Genomic DNA, 25166 nt, shown 5'->3' with positions numbered 1-25166 from the left:
TATGTATATATATTTTTTAGGGTGAGGACTGCTTTACTGTTTAAGAAAATTTGTGTACCTACCACATCAAATAGACATTCATAACCTAGTTTTTCACCTTTACATATTGCTATGGCAATAATATGTAATGCCAAAAGAGGAAATAGGAACAGTTTGTAGGTGGTGTCCCATAAATGGTAAATTTAGTTAAGAAGAGATTAATTAAAACATCATTAAGAACCCTGGCAGTCATATTAGAATGCTAAGAAGTGTTTGTTACAAAATTGAAAGGGAAATTGATGTGCAGTTAAATCAGTAGCAAAGTTCACATTAGTAACTGCTACTGAATTTATTTATTTTGTTGCTTTACTTTTTTAGGTTTTTTGTTTTTGGTGAATGGGATATTATTGTAATAGATCAACTGTCTTTGAGGCTTAATATTTATTAGGTTGGTGAAGATTAACTGTTTAAAAATGTGACTTTTTTTCTGTAACTTTTTCATTTGGAATACATACAGATTTTGAGAGAATATTAATGTAATGACACCCCTCATGTACCTGTTACCAAACAATTACTAGCTCATAACTAATACTTGTTCCATCTCTTCCTCCATTCAGTTCCCTTTACCTTCCGTCAGATTCTTCTGAAATAAGTGCTCAATATCATTTCATTTCATACAGAAATACTTTAGTAGATATCCCTAAAAGATAAGGTCTTACCACTGTCACCTAGAATATTAAATTCTTAATTTGTTTTTTGTAAATAAATTCTCAATTCTTGAAATTGTAATTCTGAATGAAATTTTCATATGGCAAAATATTATAAATTCTCTGGAACTCTATAAATATAGATTACAACATAAGTTTGAGATTTATTCTTCATTGCTTATAGTGCTTCAAATACCTTTAATATCAAGTTATTGTTTCTTCTTCCTACATTGTGAATTTCTTTGAACTTCTTCGTGGAACTCTGTACATTGGGAAATACCTCACTTTATTCATTGCCCGTTCTCTGACTGCCCAATCAGGTTTTAAGACTAGGTTTTTTAAACTATTAGACTAATTGTGACTTCTTCAACCAATAAAATAGTGTAAGTGACACCAGGTGACTTCCAAAGCTATGTCATAAAAGGCCATGCAGATTATTTGCTGGGAAATTTGCTTTGGAGCTCTGAGCAGCCCTGTAAGTAGTCCAGCTACCTTGAGACCACCGTACAGGTTTTCCAGTTGATAGTGCCAGATGAACCTCTCCTTCAGCCACCCCAGGCTGAGCACCAGAAGTATGAATGAATCTTGGAAGTAGATTCTCTGGTCCCAGGGGTTCCTACCCCCAGCTGTTTGAGTCATCTCAACCCAGACATTGTGGGGCATAGAAGAACCACACTTGCTGTGCTTTTTCCAAATTCCTGACACACAAAATCCATGATGGTTATCATGGTCACATGATAATGATCGGTTTGGTCTCAGATTTCTCCTGAAGATGGCAATGATACGGAGTCAGAGTTAGACTGTTTGGATGATTAGCTGCCATAGTCATTTAGACATGGGTTTTGCCATGTATGTATATTTTTGAAGTCTTTCACTACTTAGAGGGGTTATTGAATGTTTAAATATTCAAATTGAATTATTTTAAAGAAAAATAACTGGAAATAATAATTATCAAGCAAGTCTTTCCAACAGCCTGACTAGAAAGTGGTGTCCTTTCCTCTCCTCCTCCCCAATACCCACACTCTGTCCCTTTCCTGTTTTATTTTGCCTTCGTGGCACTTAATCATCTTCTAACATGCTTTCAAATCTACTTATTTTGTATTTTTGTCTGCCTTTTATCATGACATCAATAAGACATAAAAAGTCCTGCTGTCAGGTCTTAATCAGTTTTTGTCACTGATATGTTCCTATTACATAGAGAAAGTCCTAATGAAAGATTGGATCACTGTTATGTTCCTGCTACTTCAAAGTGTAAATTTAGGAAATCTTATAAATTTTTCATTACTGTCTTTTAATATTCTTTTAAGAGAATATTCCTTAAGTTGAAAAGCATTAAACATTGCTTTTTATTGTTTGGTTTGTTAAAGTATATGGAAAATTAACCAACATTCTTATGAAATGTGTTAACTTGTATAGGGGAAGAAAAAACAGTTTTTCTCTACTCTTCTGAGTTTTTGGCTAGGACCCCTATAACAAAATACAGAAGTATAAGAGAAAAACTTACTAACATGTATACTTCCTGTACACATGGGAGATACTCAGGGAAAAATCAGTAACACTCAGAGGTGACTTAGAGTTCAGGCTCAAATACCATTTTCAGCTAAAGATAGAAAAAAATGTGTGCAAGGGAGGCCACTTACATGGAGGTGACCAGGAAAAGCAAGGTAATTAAAAGTAAGATTTATTATGCAGAATTAAGTCACAGTTGCCCCCCTCCACACATTTTTTGATAAGGGTCTAAAGTTGTCTGTAGGAATTTACCTTTGTCATTCCTGGTAAAGGGCGAGGAGGGACACCTTCCAACACATGTGCTGCCTTTAGGCAGATTGGGGAGGCCAGAGAGCTTTTCTTGTATCTTCTTCTCAACTGCCTTCAGCCCAAAATAATCCTTACACGAAAGTGACATATTTTTCTTACTGTAATCTCTATTATCTATTGCTTTTCTAAACCATCTAATCTCCTTACATGTAGTTTACTGGAGTAATAAGCTCCTAAAGTTTGTGCCAGTAACAGTAACTGAGAATGGATGTGACCTATTGTTTACTGACTACATGTGAGGCAGTAGACTTCATAGCTGAATATTTTAGGCTACCAGGTGAATATTCCTAAAACGTAACTTACTATAATATGTATGGACCTGAGTTACAGTTTACAATCCCAAGTACCTCTCCCATTTCCTGACCATAGTGATTTTACTTTTCAACCTGTTAACTCTAGTACTTTGCAGAGAAAGTGTTAGCCTATTTGTACTGTTGTGTGTTTCCTAAACTTTTTTTTGCTGCTTCCATTCCTGGAATGTCCTCTGTATCTATCAAATTGTACCTATCTTCATATCTCACCTGATTTTGCCATCCTGCTGAGATGTGTTACTTCTTAATTACATTGGAAGTGCCCCCTACTTCCCTTTACATATTTATTATCATGTGGTTAGTCCACTTATGTATCTATGCATTTTTTAGTATAATGATTCTTTAATGTTTCATATATCCCATTTTAGTCAAGTCTTTAGACATGTGGAGTTTCTTTGAAGCTATTTTCATCTCTACAACTTGCATTGAGCTGGTCCTCAGTAAATGTTTTATTAAATGATTATAAGGACTCCTACTAGAAGATTTTTGTTTCTAAAATTGGATTATCTTTTAATTTTCTCACTAGTCAGAAGAATAATAGGATTAACATGTCACTATTAATTGAGCATAAACCAGTTACTCACCTTAAAGTTCAGATTAGAGAGAGATTTTATTTATTTAGAAAATTATTTATCTTTTTCCACATTTTTATATTACTATTTTTCAGGTAGTGATTGGCAGGGCCCTTAGGAAAAGGTACTCTGAGGCCCAGAGGAACACATTAGGAGAATTTTCTGTATTTTTAAATGGAAAAGCATATCCTTCATACATACATCTTTTAACATATTTATCTTAAATTTCAGCAACTTAATCAAAAGTTAGAAATAATGAAATTTAAGCCAAGGTATTTAAAAAGATGAATTTTGTTCCAAGCTCTACCCTCTTGTATTTTATAAAAATATAAAGGTTTTAGAAATTCAGGAGCCTCTTTTACAGCAACAATTGCATGAGTGTGCTCTTGGCCACAGAGATGTGGATACAGTTTTAAGTTGATGTGAGATATTAACTGCTTAGCAGTATAGACAAAGCCTTTAATCTGCCTATTAAAGCACAGTGAAAAGGGCAGCAGAATGTTGCCTGTTAGTATATAGCTTTTTTCTTGTTTTGCATTTTAACATATTCCAACAAAATTTCTCTTCCTGCCTTTTTATATGCATAATGTCATCATACACTGAAACAGGAAATTATGGTTTAAGTTTTGTTTTAATGAATTGCTTTACATAATAATGTGTTTTCATATTACTGAAACAAAATAGGAGATTAACTTTGCTTTACAAAATGAAATGGTTACTGGTACAGAACTTTAAATAATGATTGATTGTTCATTAGAATGATAATAGTAAATATTTTTCTTTATAATAGATGTGTTCAAATTTCAAAATATAACTTGAAAATTAGTACTATCCTTCTTTGGTAATTTCTTCATATTTTAACCTGTATTTCTAAAGAGAAATTACCAAATCTCTAAAGAGAATTTGTGTTTTTGAGAATAATTATCATGAGGCTATTCACCTCCTTCAGTGGTATGGAGTATCTTATGAATATATAAAGGAATTTTATAACTTGGCATTAATTCTCGATGATCAGTGTACAGCAAGTGCATTAGGGTGGAACTAAGATATATAAGAGAGTACTTCGTACTGGTTTTCACATTTGTAACAATTTCCATTTACTCTTATTTGTAGGTAACTATTATACACAAAGATCAGCTAATTGAGTTGTAATTTTGTTGAGTTTTGCTAAATTAATTACATAAATGTTTTACTTCAACTCTATGGTAGATGTTTTGAGGAATTTATTCATGAAGAATTATTTATATCAGTGTTATGTTAATGTGAACTAACTTTGTAAATACTTGAGGATTTCATTATGGAAGTCTGTGATTTACAGATTTATTTTTTTCCTTTTCTCTGAAGTTGTGATTTCTGTATAGAATTCTGGGTGATTATTAGTTCTTTTGTCCCAAATACCACATAACTAGATTGCCATTTTTCTCTATAAGTTTAGAAAGAATTTAAGATCCAGTTTTATATTTTTTAAGCATAAAAACCACATAAAAAGGCTTACATTTATTTTTTTCTTCAGCCTGACCAATTTTCATTTCAGGCATTGATTTATTAGTATTATCACTTGATATTTTAAATTATACTTTAGGAAATTCAAATGTTTAAGAATAGTAAGACAATCTTGAAAGAGAAGTACAAAGCTAAATGACTTTAGGTTACCAGATTTCAAAACTTATATTAATTGTGAAAGCTCATTCTGTTAAATTGGTGTATTTGTCTGTCCTTCAAACATATGCACACATTTATGGCAATAGTAATACCAAAATGCAGTGTGGAACCAGGGCCTTTTTAATAAATGGTGCTAGAGTAATTTAAAAATGTAGAATCTTAACAGTTGTCATATACCATAAATATAAATCCCATATGGATTATGGAGGTAAATATGAATGGAAAACATGCTACATTGAAATACATTATAATTAGGAACTTTCATCATCAAAATGTTCCTATCAGGAATGTGAAAAGGTAAGTCAGAGAGTGGAGAAATCTTCCAAGGACTTGGATCCAATATATATAAAGAAGAAACACAATTCAGTGGCAAAAATTTGGGGAAGACTTGATCACACTTTCTCAAAAGAAGCTATTGGAATGGCCACTAAACATATGAAAAGGATTTCAACCTTATTATTACTTAAGTAAATTGAAGTTAAAACACAGTAAAGTGCTATGATACATTCACCATAATGATTAAAATAAAAAAAAAAATCAGTAACACTGATACCATGCAGTTTCAGTACCTAGAAAATGAATTCATTCAAGCAGTTTAAAAGCTGACAACATGTATTAAAACAATCATACTCATACCCATGATCCTGAAATTTTTCATAAATATATATTCAAGAGAAATGCATACATATGAGTGCCAAATGCAGTGTACAAAAATGTTAATAGCATTATTCTTAATAGCCCCAGAGTGGCAACAACATGTAGGCTGTAATGTTGAATTATATCAGTAGAATGATTAAATAAATTATAAATAGTGGAATATATGTAACTACTTAAAACAAAAAGAACAAATCTCAAAGATATAAAGTAAAAGAAGTTTGGCACAAAACCAAGCAGAACGTAACTGTGGGTTAAATGTCAGAGAAGGTACCTTTGAGCTATGTGGGTTGTAACTGGAATGGGACAGGAGACAGCTTCTAGATACTCTATTTCTTCATTTAGGTGATAGGTACACAGGTGCAATCAGTTTGTGAAATTCATCTAATTGTAAACTTGTGAAATATGAACTTTCCTGGGTGTATGCTATACTTCTATAAACATTTTTTTATACTCTGAGAACTTTAAGACATTGATAAAAGAAATTGACAATAAACACAAATAAATGGAAAGATATACCATGCTCATAAGTCAGAAGAATTAATGTTAAGGTGTGCAGTGCATACTACCCAATGCAGTCTGTAGCTTCAGTGCAATCCCTATCAAAATACCAATGGCATTTTTCACAGAACTAGAACAAAGAAATCTAAAATTTGTATGGAACCACAAAAGATACGGAATATCTTGAAAATTAGAAAAGAAAAACAAAGGTGGGCACCTGGGTGGCTCAGTTGGTTGAGCGACTGCCTTCGGCTCAGGTCATGATCCTGGGGTCCTGGGATCGAGTCCCACATTGGGCTCCCAGCTCGGCGGGGAGCCTGCTTCTCCCTCTCCCACTCCCCCTGCTTGTGTTCCTGCTCTCGCTGTCTCTGTCTCTGTCAAATAAATAAATAAAATCTTAAAAAAAAAAAGGAAAAACAAAGCTGGTGGTATCAAGAGCCCTGATTGCAAACTATACTACTAAGCTATGATAATCAAAACAGTATGGTACTGCACAAAAGCACATAGTCCAACAATAATTGACCATATAAACATGGGTCTAATCTTTGACAAAGGAGGCATGAATATACAGTGGTCTCTTCAATACATGGTGTTGGGAAAACTGGGCAGCTAAATGCAAAAGGATGAAACTGGACCACTTTCTTACAACATACATAAAAATAAACTCAAAAGGGATTTAAGACTTCAATATAAGTTCGGAAAAATTCTTAAAAGGTAACATAGTATTGTATATTTGCCTAAGCAATATTTTTTTGGATCTGTTTCTTTAGGCAAGAGCAAAACAGGCAAAAATCAACAAATGGGACTACATCAAGCAAAAAGCTTTTACATAGGGAAGGAAATCATTAACAAAATGAAAAGGCAACCTACTGAATGGGAGAAGATATTTACAAATGATATATTTGATAAGTGGTTAATATCTAAAATACACAGAAAACTCCCACAACTCAGTATCAAAAAAAACAATACAATTAAAAAATGGGCAGAGGACCTGAACAGATAGTTCTCCAAATACATACATACAGATGACCAACAGGCACAGGAAGAGATGCTTGAAATCACTAATCATCAGTGAATGCAAATCAAAACCACAATGAGAGACCGCCTAATGTGTCAGAAATGGATAGTATCAAAAAGAAAATAGCAAGGGTTAGCAGGAGGAAAGGGAACCCTCATACATGGATGATGGGAAAGCAAAATGATGTCACCACTGTGAAAAACAGTATGGATGTTTCTCAGAAACTTAAAAATAGAACTATGTGATCCAGCAATTGCACTTCTGGCTTTTTATCCAGAGAAAATGAGAACACTAATTTGAAAAGACATATGCACCCCTCTGCTTATTGCAGCATTATTTACAACAGCCAAGATATAGATTCAATGTCAGTGTTCATTATTAGATGAATAGATGATGTTTGGGATGAATTTGTCCCCCACCCTTAGGGAACATTTGGTAGTTTCTATGCAATTTTGATTGTTACAACTGTGGGGGCATCTGCCTACTAATGGCAGTTAGTGACAGAGGCCAGAGATGCTGGTAAACATCTTACAATGCAGAGGACAGTTGCCCACAATAATGAATCATCTGGTCCCACGTGTCAGAATGTTAAAAGAAGCAGCCCTGTTTTAGAGCTACAGAGAACCTTAAATATAATTTTGTCTTCTCAGATGTTTTGCAGCCAAGGAAACATTCCACTTAGCATTTATACTCAAAGGTTGACTTTCTTAAGAAAATATGTAAATAAATTGAAGTAACCAGTGCTTAGGATCACACTGACCTATAGTTCGATGTTTAGGATTGTTGTGAATATTGAAAGCCATCAGTAAATATATTGATATAGAAATGTTTTTGATATAATCATTTTCCTTAATATACCTTAGTAAACATGATTTAGTCTTAGACATTTAATATGCTTAAAAAGAGATGTTTACATAAGAGAAAGTGAAGAAGACTCTTAATCCCAAAGAGTCGTTTTTATGCCTTTGTTCTCAAGTGTGTAAGAAAAACAGGGCTGAATTTTTCCCAAGCTCTTCTCTTACTGGTTATGTCATTAGGGGATATTACTTAGTCTTTCTGTTCTTCTGTAAAATAAGTCTAATCTTGCTTTTCTTACCTTGTATAATTCTTTATGAAATAAAATATAATAGATGTATAAGCAGTTTTAAAAATGGAAGACACTCGGCCTTAGTTTGGATTCCTCCCAAAAGTCTCAAAGGCAATAATTCAAGTAAGAGTATATGCATATTTAAGAATATCTATTGTATCTTTATTGTAATTTTTAGCAATTATATAGATTGACAGATCATTTATTCCTTTATAGAAGATTTGTTATTGATGCTCTATCAACAGGGTCTGTGTTTTGAATTGTATTTTCCAATAGTAGTATGCATTGCAGTCCTCTTAGCTCTGCATCCCTACTGCTTTTTCACCTTAAAATCGACAGTATACACTTAGGGAAACACGGGTGAGAATGGCACATAGTTTGTGGCCCTCAAGAGAATCTACGTATAATGGGTCCCTTTGTCAGCTCCAAACTTCTCATTCTAGTTTTAATAGTCTAATATTTTAACTGGACTGAGCTACTTGGATCAGACAGCTTAATAAAAGACTATGGGGGGATGTTGTTGGGTCTTCATTTAGCTATTAGTTTACAAAATTCAACATCTGTAATATTGATGACTGTTCATATTTTCATATATCGTGGAATAAAACATGTCTACAAGATCTAAAAATGCTATTATAATTTCACTGCATTGAAAATGTAAGTGTAAATAGAGTGTAAAGAAAATTAATAGCGTACGCAGTATGATGCTGTGCTGATTTGCAAGTTTGTTTGTCACCATTAAGATGCTTTGTAATGGCACAAGCCAAGTACTAATGGTCCACTTAACAGCATGGAAGTCATCACAAAAGCAGTTATTACTGTGTAGCTAAAGGGAAACTATACAACTAACTGTATTGTTACATGGGACATAAAGATATTTTCTGTTAAAAAAAAAAGACATCATCCTGAATGAAATGCATTCAGTGAAATAAAGCTTATATTTAGATAATAACTCCCAACATATATAACTGTAGTGTTCTTTTTGTTTTGTTTCAATTTCCCAAGATTTGACTTTTCGCTGCTGCCTGAGGATTGCTATGGGTTTACCATATAAAATCCAAAATATTTCGCTGCATTAAAGCTAGTTCAGTTGTGAATGAAACTAAGAGCTGTGTTCTCTGTGCACATGCAAAAATATTGTATTGCAAAATGGCATGCTGCTTAATACAGAATTTATCAAAATGAAGCACTTTTTCTGTGTCTCAGGCAGCCATATTAGTCTTACGCTTTCTCAATTCCTTTATACTTTTATGCCTCAGGGATTTTGCATATGCTATCTTTTTTTTTTTTTTTTTTGACAGAGAGAGACACAGCGAGAGAGGGAATACAAGCAGGGGGAATGGGAGAGGGAGAAGCAGGCTTCCCGCGGAGCAGGGAGCCTGATGCGGGGCTTGATCCCAGGACCCTGGGATCATGACCTGAGCCAAAGGCAGACACTTAATGACTGAGCCACCCAGGTGCCACACCCGAATATGCTATCTTTTTGAGGGATATATTTTAGCCATAAGTTGGAAACTGTATGGACTTATTTAAACTAAGCAAAATTATTTTGAATGGAAATATTTACAGGGGATTCAGTAGTTTCACTGTAATCTTCATACCTCCACCAGAGACAATGTCAGCATGCAATTAAAATTTTCAAATATTTGCAAATGACACTACAAAGGGCTGATATCCAAGATCTATAAAGAACTTCTCAAACTCAACACCCAAAAAAACAAATAATCAAGTCAAAAAATGGGCAGAAGACATGAACAGACACTTCTCCAAAGAAGACAAACAAATGGCTAACAGACACATGAAAAAATGTTCATTGTCATTAGCCATCGGGGAAATTCAAATCAAAACCACATTGAGATACCACCTTACACCAGTTAGAATGGCAAAAATTGACAAGGCAAGAAATGACAAATGTTGGAGAGGTTGTGGAGAAAGGGGAACCCTCTTACACTGTTGGTGGAAATGCAAGTTGGTACAGCCACTTTGGAAAACAGTGTGGATGTTCCTCAAAAAGTTAAAAAGAGAGCTACCCTATGACCCAGCAATTGCACTCCTGGGTATTTAGCCCAAAGACACAGATGTAGTAAAAAGAAGGGCCATATGCACCCCAATGTTCATAGCAGGAATGTCCGCAATAGCCAAACTGTGGAAAGAGCCGAGATGCCCTTCAACAGATGAATGGATGAAGAAGATGTGGTCCATATATACAATGGAATATTACTCAGCCATCGGGAACGATGAATACCCAACTTTTACATCAACATGGATGGGACTGGAGGAGATTATGCTAAGTGAAATAAGTCAAGCAGAGAAAGTCAATTATCATATGGTTTCACTTATTTGTGGAACATAAGGAATAGCATGGAGGACATTAGGAGAAGGAAGGGAAAAATGAAGGGCGGGAATTGGAAGGGGAGACGAATCATGAGAGACTATGGACTCTGAGAAACAAACTGAGGGTTTTAGAGGGGTGGGGGGTGGGGGGTTGGGTTAGCCTGGTGATGGGTATTAAGGAGGGCACGTATTGTGTGGAACACTGGGTGTTAAACGAAAAGTGAAAACTAATGATGTACTGTATGGGGACTAACATACATAATAAAATTAAAAACATTTTTAAATAAAAATTTAGGTAATCATAATCGATATACATTGAAGATATGCAGAAACCTTACAGTGGATTTTGGAATTGGGATTCTGCCCTTTCATTTATTCATGTTTTCATTTTTCCATCCAGTAGACATTTCCTGAGAGCCCATTAAATGCTAGATCCTATATTTGCCTTAGTCCTGCCAATATATCATGGAGCTCATAGACTAGTGGAGAAATGTAACATCATACGGGTTTGCCTAAAAGCTCAGTTAGTAAAGCTTCACCGATTAGTGCATTGCGTGGCATTAGAAACTGGAATTGTTTTCTCATTTTGCCTCAGTACCATGGTCACTTTGTTGCTGTGACCCTGAATCTTATTTTTTAAAAGTTTGGCCTTACATCTTCTTATTCCTTTTGATTTTTAATTTTTTGTGTCTAGTTGGACTCTGGTAAAACTCCTTGCCTTTAGCATCTGCTGCTGCTGTTCTGTGCCTTCATCATCGCAGTACAGTTTCAGCTGTTGCTACTTGTGATCAGGCAATTAAGAAGGACCTTGTGACTTGTATCCTTACCTCTAATCAAAGCATTTCACATAGATACTAAATAGTTGACTAGATGAATAGATCTTTTTTTGCAAAAAAGAGCTCAATGTATATTTTCAGCCTCTCAAAAATGTTTTAAAAAAATGGTTTTCCCTAAGTTTTGTTTCTATTTTGTAATTAAGACCTTGAAAGCATATACACAGAGAATTATAGAACTACAAAATGAGAATGTGTTTTCTTTTGTCAAACTTAATCTAATACAGTTATATATTCTGGGACTCCAGAATAAATGCAGTATCAGAGGAGAAAATAGACAAATAGCCATCCTTTCCTCACCTACTTCCTCATTTTAGCTAAAAAAATCAAATAGCCTAAAGGATGGAAGAACGAATCAGATATATTTTTTTCTGATAATTCTGGTTTAAAATAAACACATAAAATATTTTATTGTAACTATTAAAAATTCTGGAATGATGGTCTTCCTTTCTCCATACTTCTAAACCCTTTCTCTCCTAGTTCAGCTCACTTTTTTGGTAAAGTTTCTTCTTTATGTTCTTGGATGCATATAAAATTTTCCTATTCAGGATGGTCATGATAGTTATTTGTCTTACCTTTCAGTTTTATATTTTTGCATAATCATGTCCCCTAATTAATTTTTTAGAGTATCTTGAGCACAGAATCAAAATATTACTTGTCTTTATAATCCTCTATGAGACTGTATACACTTATTGAATAAATGAGCAAGCCAAAAATATACACACAAAATGACCAAACCTAAGGGATTTATATAGATTTTTTTTTTCTATATTTAGGCTACTAATGCTACCTGTGTTTCCCTAGCTTTTTGTAAAATGGCAAAGTTTTTATTTTTTATTTTTTGCTTGTTTTATGTTAATCTTAAAAAGTGCTTTATTTTTTTTTTCTATTAACTAGGAGACCATTGACTAATATAGTATAGAAATGATTATTTATGAAATTATTTCTTGCTCTATAACTATTTATTCTACTTAATATTTTTCTAATACAGGTTGTAATTGTTTATTCCTTATGTGCACTAAAGTTTAATCTATTTGAAAGATTTTGGACTGGTTCCAAGTGTGTGTATTTAATTCAGACTTACCCCAAATTGTGTATTGAAATACAGAGTTAATATATACCATAAAATGTTTTAAAACAATTTAAAAATATTACTTGCCTCTACTATAATGTATAATCTCTTATTTTATCCCTGAGTGTAACTTTTTAAAAGTTTTAAGATTCATTCCTGCATTTTATAATAGATGTACTACTAACAGAGGAACTGCTGTGTTAATAATGCAAAAATGCTTTAATTCTCTCCCAAGGAAGCAATTACTGTGAATAGCAACATTTTATATCTGCCAAGAAATGAAATTATTGTGTCCTACATCACATCTCACAAGAATCTGTCAAAAGCTCTGAAAGTTAGGTAACATTACAGTTTCCTTTCGCTAAAGAAATGAAAAGGTTTTTGTTTTGTTTTTTTTTTTCCACAGCAGAAGGGAACATTATGAAATAAGTCATCACTATTTATTGTATCTGAAATTTGATTTGCAATTTATTTATTTATTAAATCTTTAAGTTTCAGGCTCAAAATGTAAACTATGAATCTTTGGGAATGATTTTCCAGTTATAGGAGATTGCGTCATACCACTGTGCTCTTTCTTTGAAGCACATATCTGTTTAGGTTCAATTTAAGTGGATATGCAAACTAATATGTACAGTTTATTATCATATACTCAAACCTATGAGGCACCAAAAATGGTATATGCTTTTCAAAAAATTTAATAGTATAAATAATATGTAAATTTGTACACATAGTGAATACACTACCACTTTGTTGTTCTTCAGGAGTCCTAGAACTGTTCAATTCATACAAACTACCTCAAGCCTCATATATGAAGGAGAAATGTTTGTGTTATTATTATGATAATCTCTATGGCATCTAAATTGTTTGGAACTATTACATCTCAAAATAATATTTGCTATTAGGTAATTATAGTTTCTGACGTATATTTTGATACTGTACCATTCCTACACTTTACATGAAAATGAAGTGTTTTTTGACACCTTTGTGATACGCCCTCATGATATTCTGATGCTGTTTATATTTTAAGTTTTGATAAATAGAAATAATTTTTTTCTCCATTTTGCTTATTGGTTAATATATTGAGTTTTGAAAGCATGGATTATCTTCAACCATATATTAAACAACTAACAGCTTTATTAAAATACACTAAATATAACTAGCAATCACTAAGTGTAATAACTCTTCAGTGAGTTGTTATTTACACTTCATTACTGATTAAGCCATTACTAAAGGCATTTTTATTTTAGAGTGTTTTCATTTTCTCATTTTTCCCCTTACACTCCTCCCATTCACCATGGTTTTAGAAACTTTCAAACCTTTATTCTGCTCTCTTATTCCCTCTCTGTGTTTACTATTCCATTAATGCTAGTAAAATTCTGGACAACCTGGATTTTTTTTTAAGTATCCAGCTGTCAGCAGTCAAAATCTATGGTAAAATCTAACGTTAAAAGGGATGGTATGATCTGAGATAATTAATGTGGCTTTTAAAAGTGCTAATTGCAAAAAATAACAATGTATGAGAACCTAGCTTCCTTGTCTACCTACAAAGATCAATGGTTAGACAGCTATCCACAAATAAAAATGACACTGCAAGAGGCTATAAAGTCCACTGTTAGCAGCACAGTGAACAAAAAAAAAAAAAACTGAGAATAGTAGCACAACAAAAGAAGGAAGACTGCTTCATTTTGCATGCATCATCCCATGCTGGCATTATTCAGCACAAAGAAAGAACTTTCCCAGAGCCTAAGAGGGAAGAGTGGATGGGCAAAAAGCCTTTTGGTGTTCTGTGCCATGGTCCACTTCAATTTTACCCACTCAGACCAACAAAGCTGAGACATCTAGTACCAGCTAGGATCAAGCAAGACAAGAGGAGGCTGCTATTAGCTGACACCCAGCAGGAGAGATTTCCATAGAGATTTGCTCTGAGCACAAACTCAGTAAGTAAAGCTCCTGGTGAAACCAATGGCCAGGGTAGCCACCAAGGACCCCCTGCAAATTTTGCCATTTTTCACCCCACAGGTATCTTCTTTTTTTTAAGTTTTATTAATTTAAATAATCTCTACACCCAACATGGGGCTCTGATTCCCAGCCCCAAGATCAAGAGTTGCAAGCTCTTCCAACTGGGCCAGCCAGATACCCCCCCCCCCCCACACAGGTATTGCTATTCACTGACCCCAGCTGCTGAGTTCAACCCTGCCCCACTGGAGCCTGGGAGTCCTGTTGGAAGCCAGTTCAGGACTCTGCCATGCAAGATGAAAGCCTAGAAGCCCTGCTCATCACTACCGTGGCAGACTGAGCTAAAGAATAAAGAAACAGCACACCCCCCAACATGGTGCCAATACATGTCCCTCACTCGGTTCCCTGGACCACTAGACACAGCGTGATATCACCCTCCACTGTGCCCCCACGCACAGAAAGGTTTTTTCTTATCAAAGTCAGTCCATAAGGTCTGGAAGATGCAACTGCTTCTTACAATGCTTAGATACCAAAGCAAGTCTACAGGGATTGCAAAGAATCGGAAATAAGACTCCACCAAAGGAGAGTAAATCTTTAATAACTGTCCGCAAAGAAATGGAGATCCAGGAATTGCCCAATAAAGAATTCAAAATAATTGCCATAAAGATGATCAGAGATAAACAATACCAGGAAAACAATACAAGAACAAAGTGAGAAATTCACCAATGAGCTATAACAGTAAGATTAAAAAGACTCAAATACCCACAAGCAAGCTGATGATGGCTGCAGCCAAGGCTTAATGCTAACAGTGTGGGGAAGAAACTGCCAGTCAGGGCGCCCACAGCAACTGATTGCAGGCAGCAGGGCTGAGTGCTAACCTACCCCTACCCATCAGTAAGCCTGAAGGGGCTGCAGCCAGGCCTCTCTGCTAACAGTGTGGGGAGCAAACCTAGATAGTGGTTCATTGCAGACAGTCCTTTCAGCCAACAGCACAGGGAGCAAACCATGCCCAACAGTATACCCACAATAATCGTGGCTCAGCCATAACAGGAGGGCATATACAGCTCACACAGGGAACATACATCAACCACCTAGTTCTGGTGATAGGGGGAATTGTACTACAGGGAACCTCAGGAACCCTTTTACATAAGGCCACAACTTTTAAGATGAGGAGACATAGCTGACCTGCGTGATAGGTAGAAATAGAGTGTTCGACAAAATGAGAAGGCAGTAGAATGTGAGGAAGCCAAATGAAAGAACAAAACAAAATTATGAAAAAAGAACTAAGCCTAACAGAGAAAAGCAGCATGACCAATGAAGAGCTCTAAGTAACGGTCATACAGATAGTCCTCAGACTTGACAGAAGACTGCATGAGCACAGTGAGAACATCAGCAAGAGATAGAAAATATAAAAACCAATCAGAGCTGAAGAATACCATAACTGAAATGAAAAATAAACTAGGTGAATCACCTGTGGATTAGAGGATACAGATAAATGGATCAGCAATTCTGAGGACAAGGTATTGGAAAGCAAACTAAATGGCAAAAAAAGAGAAAGGATAACAAGAAATGAGGTAGGTTAAGGGTACCTCTGCAACATCATTAAACAAAATATTTGCATTATATATAGGGATCCCATAAGGAGAGTAGAGATGAGGAGGCAGAAAACCTCTTTGAAGAAATAATAGCTAAAAGCCTTCCTAACATGGGGAAGAGACAGATACTCCTGTATAAGAAGCAGAGAGAGTTCAAAACAAGATGAGCCTAAGGAGGTTCACACCAAGATACATGGTAATTTAAATGACAAAAAATAAAGATAAATGGAGCATCTTAAAAGCAGCAAAAGAAGAGCAAATGGTTACATACAAGGGAAATCCCATAAGGCTGTAATTGCTGATTTTTCAGCAGAAACCTTGAATATATCATGCCATTCCCTCTGGCCTGCAAAGTACAAAAAGGAAAAAATTTACAACCAAGCATACCCTACCTGGCAAGGTTATCATGCATAATTGCAGGAGAGTTTTCCAGACAAACAAAATTAAAAGGAGTTCACTACCAATAAACCAGCCAGCTTCACAGGTGAATTCTACTAAACATTTAAAGAAGAGTTAATACCTACTCCCAAAATATCCTATAAATAGGGAGAGGAAAGCTTCCAAATACATTTTATGAGGCTGGCATTACCTTGAAACCAAAATCAAACACACTAAAGAACAAACAAAAACTACACACCAATATCCCTGATGAACACAGATGCAAAAGCCCTCAACAAAATATTACCAACTATATTCAATGATACATTAAAAGAATCATGATCACATGGGATTTATTCTGGGGATGCAAGGATGGTTCAATATTTGCAAATCCATCAGTATCATATACCACATTAACAAAACAGAATAAAAACCATGTGGTTATCTCAATAGACAGAGAAAAAGCATTTGACAAAATTCATCATCTGTTCATGACAAAAATTGAACAAAGCACGTTTAGAGGGATAATCCCTTAACATAATAAAGGCCATATAGGAAAAACCCATAGCTTAAATCATAATCAATGATGAAATACTGAGATCTTTTCCTTTAGATCAGGAACAAGATAAGGATTCCACTGTCACCCACTATTATTTAACATAGTACTGGAAGTCCTAGCCACAGTGATCAGTTAACAAAAGAAATAAAGGGCATCCCAATTGGCAAAGAGGTAAAATTGTGACTCTTTGCAGATGACATGATACTGTAATAGAAAACCCTAGAGGCTCCATCATACAACTATTAGAATAATTGGATTCAGTACAGTTGCAGGATACAGAAATCTGTTGTGACAACACACTAATAACAAAGTAGCAGAAAGAGAAATCAAGAATATTTCCATTTATAATTATACCAAAAGAATAAAACACTTAGGAATAAACTTAGCCAAGTTGCTTAAAGATGTGTATTCAGAATACTATAAAACACTGATGAAAGAAACTGAAGATGACAAACAAATGGAAAGATATTCCATGCTCATGGATTGGAAGAATTAATACTGTTAAAATGTCTCTACTACCCAAAGCAATCTACAGATTTGATGCAATCCCGATCAAAACAACAGCACTTTTCACAAAACTAGCATAATCCTAACATTTGTCTGGAACCACAAAAATCCTTGAATGGCCAAAACAGTCCTGAGAAAGAACAAAGGTAGAGGTATTATCCGACCAGATTTTAAGATGTACTACAAAACTATAATTAAAATATGGTACTGGCCCAAAAATGGACACCCAGATCAATGGCACAGAATAGAGAGCCTAGAAATAAATCCATAGTTATATAGTCAATTACTGTATGGCAGAGGAGGCAAAAATACTCAGTGGGGAAAGGACCATGTCTTCAGTAAATGGTACTGGGGAACCTGGACAGTTATTATACAAAAGAATGAAACTGGACCACTTTCTTAACCATACATGAAAATAAACTCAAAAGGGATTAAACTCCTAAATGTGAAACTTGAAACCATAAAACAAGAAAACATAGGTACTAATCTCTTTGGCATTGGCCTTAGCAAAATTTTTTAGATATGTCTGCTCAGGCAAGGAAAACAAAAGCAAAATAAACTATTGAGATTGCATCAAACTAAAAAGCTTTTGCACAACAAAGTAAACCATCAACAGAAAGACAAGGCAATCTACTGAATGAGAGAAGTTACTTGCAAGTGATATAGCCAATAAGGGGTTAATATCCAAAATATATAAAGCACTTAAACAACTCAATACCGAAGAAACAATCTGATTTAAAAATGGTCAGAGGACCTGAAGAGACATTCCAAAGATACACAGATGTCTATAAGATACATGAAAAGATGCTCAACATCACTAATCATCAGGAAAATGCAAATTAAAACCACAGTGAGATAACATCTTACACTTGTCAGCATGACTAATGTCAAAACAAGAAATAACTAGTGTTGGTGAGGATATGGTGAAAAAGAACCCTCATACACTGTTGATGGGAATGTAAATTGGGGCAGCCACTGTGGAAAATAGTATGTAGGTTCCTCAAAAAATTAAAAATAGAAATACCATATATACTACTGGGCATTTTCCCAAAGAAAACGACAACACTAATTTGAAAAGATATGCACCCCTATGTTTATTGCGGCATTATTTACAATAACCAAGATATGGAAACAATATTAAGTGTCCATTGATCGATGAATGGGTAAAGATTTGGTATATATACATACAATAGAATATCACTTAGCCATAAAAAAGAATGAGATCTTGCCATGTGTGACAAAATGGATGGACCCAAAGTGTATTATACTAAGTGAAATAAGTCATGCAGAGAAAGACAAATACATATGATTTCCCTTATATGTGGAATCTGAAAAACAAAGCAAACAAACAGAAAACAGAAACAGACCCATAAATACAGGGAACAAACTGGTAGGTTACCACAGTAGAAGTGGGGTGGAGGGATTGCCAGAATGTGTGGAGAGGAGTGAAGATACGGGCTTCCAGTTATGGGATGCATAAGTCACAGGCTGAAAGGTACAGTATAGGGAATATAGTGAATGGTATTGTAATAGTGTTGTATTGGGACAGATGGTAGCTACACTTGTGAGGATAATGTAAAAGACAGTATGTTGTATACCTAAAACTAATATAACATTGCCAACTATATTTCAATTAAAAATTGAATCTTCCTATCAAAAGGCACAGAGTGGCTGGATGGATAAAATAAATGTACCCACTGTATGCTGCCTACAAGAAATTTACTTCAGCTTTAAGGACACACATAGGCTCAAAATGAAGAGAAGGAAAAGATATTCTACGCTAGTATAAACAGAAAGAGTGCATGGGCAGCTCTACTTATGTCTGACAAAACAGACTTTAATCCAAAAATGAGAAGGCAACTTCAGGAGATAAGAGAAAACAAAAGATAAGAACTTCATTATATAATGAATAAGGAGTCATTATTAGTAAACAGATCTGAAGAAAGAAGTAGGCAACAATACAATAATAGTAGGGACTTAAGTAGAAATAAAATATAAATCAAAAAATGTCAATGAAATTAAAAACTTGTTTTATAGAAAACAAGTGATTTTTTTATTAGGAAAAAATGCCCTATTTTAATACAAGATCACTATTTATGAGAATGCATGCTATAGAATGCAACAAATTGGTCTTAAAAAGAAACATTACAATAAGAGAAAACTTGATATACTGAGTCTTCGAGGAGTCTGCAACCAGGCCAACTGGAAATAAACACACAACTCCAGTCACCCCTACACACAAGTATGTACAGGTTACATCAGCAAACATTTAGAAAACGCACTGGAAGATAAGGATGAACACACCCACATGTGTACATCCACATATGTATATGTTTACATGAATTTCCTTTATTTTACTCAACTAAAAGAAATTCTTGATCTAAAATTATTTCATGCCTAACACTTTCTCTCTCTTAAATATATATATTTAAATATATATGAGTGTACACACACATATATATATGTATATATATTTAATATCATAAAGCAAAGTCTACATTCTCCTGGGAGCTGTTCACTGGAAGTATAGGTTGTATTTTGAATTCTCTTAGGGTAAAATTTACATACAGATAGAAGTTGTTACATAGTGTTTGCCATTTAAGTGTAACATTACCAAAAAGCTTTATACAGCACCATTTACACTATGGAAGAAGAGTATCAATGACGAATTGGTGATCAGTGCTTCAAACTTTTAAACAAAAGTGACAAGTTTTTAAGCTTAACTCAGAAAACATAGAGAAGACAAAATTGGAAAGAAAAGACATTAAAACTGATAACAAATATGAAGGATAATGAGACTACTATGAACAAAACTGTGCCAATAAACTGTAGACCTAGAAGAAATGGATAAATTCTTAGAAACATACAACTTACTAAGACTGAATTATGAAGACATAGGAAATTTGAAGAGACTAACAATGAGTAGTAGATTAAATCAGTCATCAAAAGTTTCTTGATACAGAAAAGCCATGGATCATATGGTTTCACTGGTGAATTCTACCAAGAAATAATTAACATCAGTTCTTCTCAAGCTCTTCCAAACAACTGAAGAGGAAATACTCCCAAACTTATTTTTACAAAGCCAGCATTACTTGGATACCAAAGCCTTATATAGACATTACAAAAGAAGAAAATTAGCATTTCTGATGAATACAGATACAAAAATTTTTGACACAGTAATAGCAAACCAAATTTAACAGCACATAAAAAGGATCATATACCACAGTCAAGTGGGATTTATCCCTGAGATGCAAAAGTGGTTCATCATAGGCAAATTAATAACTATGATTTACCACAGTAAGAGAATGAAAGATAAAAACCTTATGATCATCCCCACAGATGCAAAAAAAAAAAAAAATCATTCAACATTTTACCACATCTTTTCATGATAAAAGCACTTAACAAATTGGGTATGGAAGGAACATACTTGCACACAATAAAGGCCATGTATGACAAGTCCACAGCCAACATCATACTCAATAGCAAAAGGTTGAAAGCTTTGCTTCTAAGATCAGAAAGAGTGCTCACTCTCATCACTTCTATTCAACAGTCCTGTAAATTCTAGCCAGAGCACCACCCAAAGCCATCTATTGATGAAGTGCAATCCCTATCAGACTCCAATGACATTTTTCACAGAAATAGAGGAAAAAATCCTGCAATTTGTATGGAGCTGAAAAAGTAAATAAATAATAGCCCAAGCAATTCTGAGAAAGAATAAAGCTGGATGCATAACACTTCTTGATTTCAAACTATACCACAGTACAGTATTAATCAAAACAGTATGGTACTGGCATAAAAATAGAAACGTAGACCAGTGGAATAGAATCGAGAGTCCAGAAATAAACTCTCTCACAAATGGTCAACTAATACTTAACAAGGGAGCTAAGAATAATCAGTGAGGAAAGGATTGTCTTCAATAAATGAGGTTGAGGAAACTAGGTAACCACATCCGGAAGTATGAAAGTGGACCCCTACCTGTTACACCACTCAGAAAATTGAGTTTGAAATGGATTGAAGACTTAAATGTAAGACTTGAAACCATAAAACTCCTAGAAGAAACATTGGGAAAAATTCTTTTGACGTTGGTCTTTGCAATGATTTTCTGGATATGATACCAAAAGCACAAGTAACAAAAGCAAGAATAAAATGGGCCTACATCAAACTAAAGAGCTTCTGCACTGCAAAAGAAACCATCATCAAAATGTAAAGACAATCTACAAAATGGGAAAAATATTTGCAAGTCATATATGTCATAAGAAGTTAATATCCAAAATGTATTAAGAACTCATACAACTCAATAGCAAAAATTACAAAGAACTTGATTAAAAAAGGAGCAGAGGACCTGATTATATTTATCCAAGGAAGACCTACAAATCGCCTACAGGTATATGAAAGGATGCTCAGTATCACAAATCATCAGGGGAATGCAAATTAAAACCACTATGAGATACTACTTCACACTTGTCAGAGGGCTGTTATCAAAAAATGTAAGAAATAATCTGACTTATTTATAACTAGAAGTTTTTATTAATCCCCTTTACTTATCTTGATGTACAGCATCAGGAATATAGTCAATAATATTTTAATAATGCTGTATGGTAACACATGGTGGCTGTAGTTACTGTGGTGAGCATGCAGTAATGTACAGAAATGTCAAATCACTATGTTGTACACCTGAAGCTAATATAACATTGTATGTTAACTATACTTCAATAAAATAAAAATACATATATGTGAGATAAATTGTTACTGAGGATGTAGAGGAAAAGGAATCCTTGTGCCCTGTTGGAGATATAAATTGGTACAGCCACTATGGAAAACAATGTGGAGATTCCTCAAATAATTAAAAATAGAACTACCATATGATCAGTAGTCTTCTGGGTGTATATTCAAAAAGTGAAAACAAGATCTTGAAGATCTTGAAGAGATATCTGCATCCTTGTGTTCACTGCACCATTATTCACAATAGCCTAGAGATGGAAACAACCCACATGTTTGTCATTGGAGGAAGGGATAAATAAAATGTAGTATGTATGTGTGTATGTGTGTGTGTATATATATATTATTCAGCCATGAGAAAGAAATCTTGCCATTTTCAACAACTAGAATGAACCTTAAGAGCATTATACTTAGTGAAATAAAGACAAACATGACAGGACATAATTTAATAGTATAACATATGTATGGAACCTTCAAAAGCTGCACTTAGAGATACAGCAGAGTGGTGGTTACCAGCATTTGGGGATGGGAAATGGGGAAATACTACTCAAAGGTACAGACTTCCAGTTTAAAGATGTATAAGATTCTGGGGATATAATTTGCAGCAGGATGAATATAGTTAACAGTACTGTATTATATACTTTAAAGTTGCTAAGAGTAGATTTTAAATATTCTCACCACAAAAAAAGGAATGGTAATTATGTGACAGGTTGGAAGTGTTAGCTAGTGCTATGGTGTTAATCATTTTGCAATATATAAGCATATCAAATTAATGGGTTGCATACCTTAAACTTATACAGTGTTATAAATCTTTATCTCAGTTAAGCTAAAAAAAAATACTGCACGAAAACACTTTAAAAAAAAGGCTACTTGCTCTAGAAAGAAGTTTAAATGCAGGATGAAACCTACTTCATTATTAATTATAGTTGGATTTTCAAATGAATTTTATATTCTGATAGCACAGGACTTTTTTTTTTCCCCTCATAAGAGTTTAGGTAAGGACAAGCCATTGGAATGCTTTGTGGCTTTTTAGACTTTGTGTAGTTACAAAGAGCACAGATTTTCTATTAGGCCATAACTAAAGGCACTGGAAAAATCTAATTCAATGTTACACAATACACTTAAAGGTAAAATAGAACTTTTAAAAGTATTTTTTTTTTTTTGACCAAGTGGTTGTCCTTGCTACAACTGCCATTGAAGAATTACATAAACAACAAAAACCCATATAAAAAATCTTGCTAGCTCATAAGCAGGATTTGGGTCCACATAAACGGTAATCTCATGCTGCAGTCTACTTGTAGAATACATTTGAATAGAATCCATTATTAGTTGTAGAGACTGAATACCTTGTCTTTTGCACTTTCCTTGGATGAAAAAAAGAATAAGATTACAGGGACTGCAGTAAGCCTAGGTGATGATATAATAAATATCCAAGTCCGCTCAACTCCAAATAATCTCAGAGTCTAGGAAATGATGGCAGTGACTCAGAAAAAATGAAGTTCACCATGCTGTACCACTGGAAATATTTACATTTGAACCCATTCTAGTTTAATTCAATGAATAACTGCTGTGTGTCTTTACTCTGTGTTGCTCTGATGTTGTAACAATATTCTGGGCTTCATTCTTACATTCATGAATTTCACAGTTTAGTCAAGGATGTAGGTAAGTATACAGTTTGGTTCTGATACAGTGTGACCAAGAGTTATAATCATGATATAAGCAAAATGATACATGAGCACAGAGTAAGGAGTAATGAAAGACCTTTTCCCTCAGGCTGAGTATTGTAGGAAAAGTAAAATTTCATCAAAGGACAAGCAGAAAGTATATTCAAAGGACAGAATGAGCAAAGGCCACATGCCTTGTCCAGAGAACAGAAAGTAATTTTATGTGATTAGTGCCTTCAAGTGTTGAGAAATAAGGCTATAATGATAACTTTGTACTAGATTATGAAGCACCTTGAAAACCTTGTGGTAATTTGCTCGTTATCATGTGAACAGTAGGAAATCATGGAATGATCTGAAGCAAGAATGGGGTGGAGTGACCTGAGAGAATGTTTGTGTAAAAGTTTTTCATTATTGCTAGGCTGCACCTGTCTTGGTCCTTTGGCTAAAAACAGGCTTTTATTGGAGCTTTTTTTGGGGGGGGGGGCGCGGTGGAAGCTGTCTGGGCCCATTGGCGTTTCCTGGCTTGCCAGCTTCCTCAGTATCATCCAGTCCCAAATATATCAAGTGCAAAGAAAACCCAGTGAACTCACTGCTGTGTTGAACCTGGGTTCCTGAGGTCCCAGGACTATATGTTTTCTTCTATTTTTCTGAGTCTTTTTATGTTTGTTTTATGTATGACATCCAGGGTTTAGGACAGTATTTACTGGAGAAACAGGGAGAATTTCTGCACTTTCTCCATCTTGTCCAGAACCAGTAGTCTTAATTTGACTTTTAATTTTTTTATAGAAATAAAGTATACAACAGTATAATAGATCTTAAATACACAACTTGACAAGCTTTGATAAATACATGTCTTTTAACAGTCAAGATATAGACCATTTGTATCCCACCACCACAGGTTGTTTTTAGGTCCTCCATTTATACCCTCCCCCTCCTAGGAAGCCACTGTTCTGATTTTGATCCCCATAGCTTAATTTGCCTGCACTAGAATTTTTTTTTAATTACATTGTATTTGGATATTTTTGTTTTACACAGTGTTCTTGAGATTGAAATGATTTGTAAAATGTCTTGTGAGTGTGTGTACATAGATTTTACTATTAAAATTTTTAAACCATAGAACAATATATTAAAAGTAATGTTTTAGGAAGGAATTTTGTAGTAAGTATATTAGGTATTTGGGGAGTGAGGGGGTGGTTGGTGGGTCATTGTCCAAGTAGGTATACCTGGAGATTTTTAACTC

The 25166-nt window shown here is 34.5% G+C and overlaps 1 protein-coding gene across 4 annotated transcripts in view; it reads left to right on the top strand.

Moving 5' to 3' along the window:
- The window catches only part of TUSC3 (tumor suppressor candidate 3), a 106354-nt gene that overhangs the window by 21963 nt on the left and 59225 nt on the right, over window positions 1-25166 (top strand). The gene's annotated exons all lie outside the window — the stretch shown is intronic.

Source organism: Leptonychotes weddellii, chromosome 2 (assembly GCF_054177405.1).
Source record: "Leptonychotes weddellii isolate Sample4059 chromosome 2, ASM5417740v2, whole genome shotgun sequence".
Lineage (NCBI taxonomy): Eukaryota > Metazoa > Chordata > Mammalia > Carnivora > Phocidae > Leptonychotes > Leptonychotes weddellii.
Note: the sequence above shows the minus strand (reverse complement) of the source record. Positions and strands in the feature narration are given on the sequence as shown.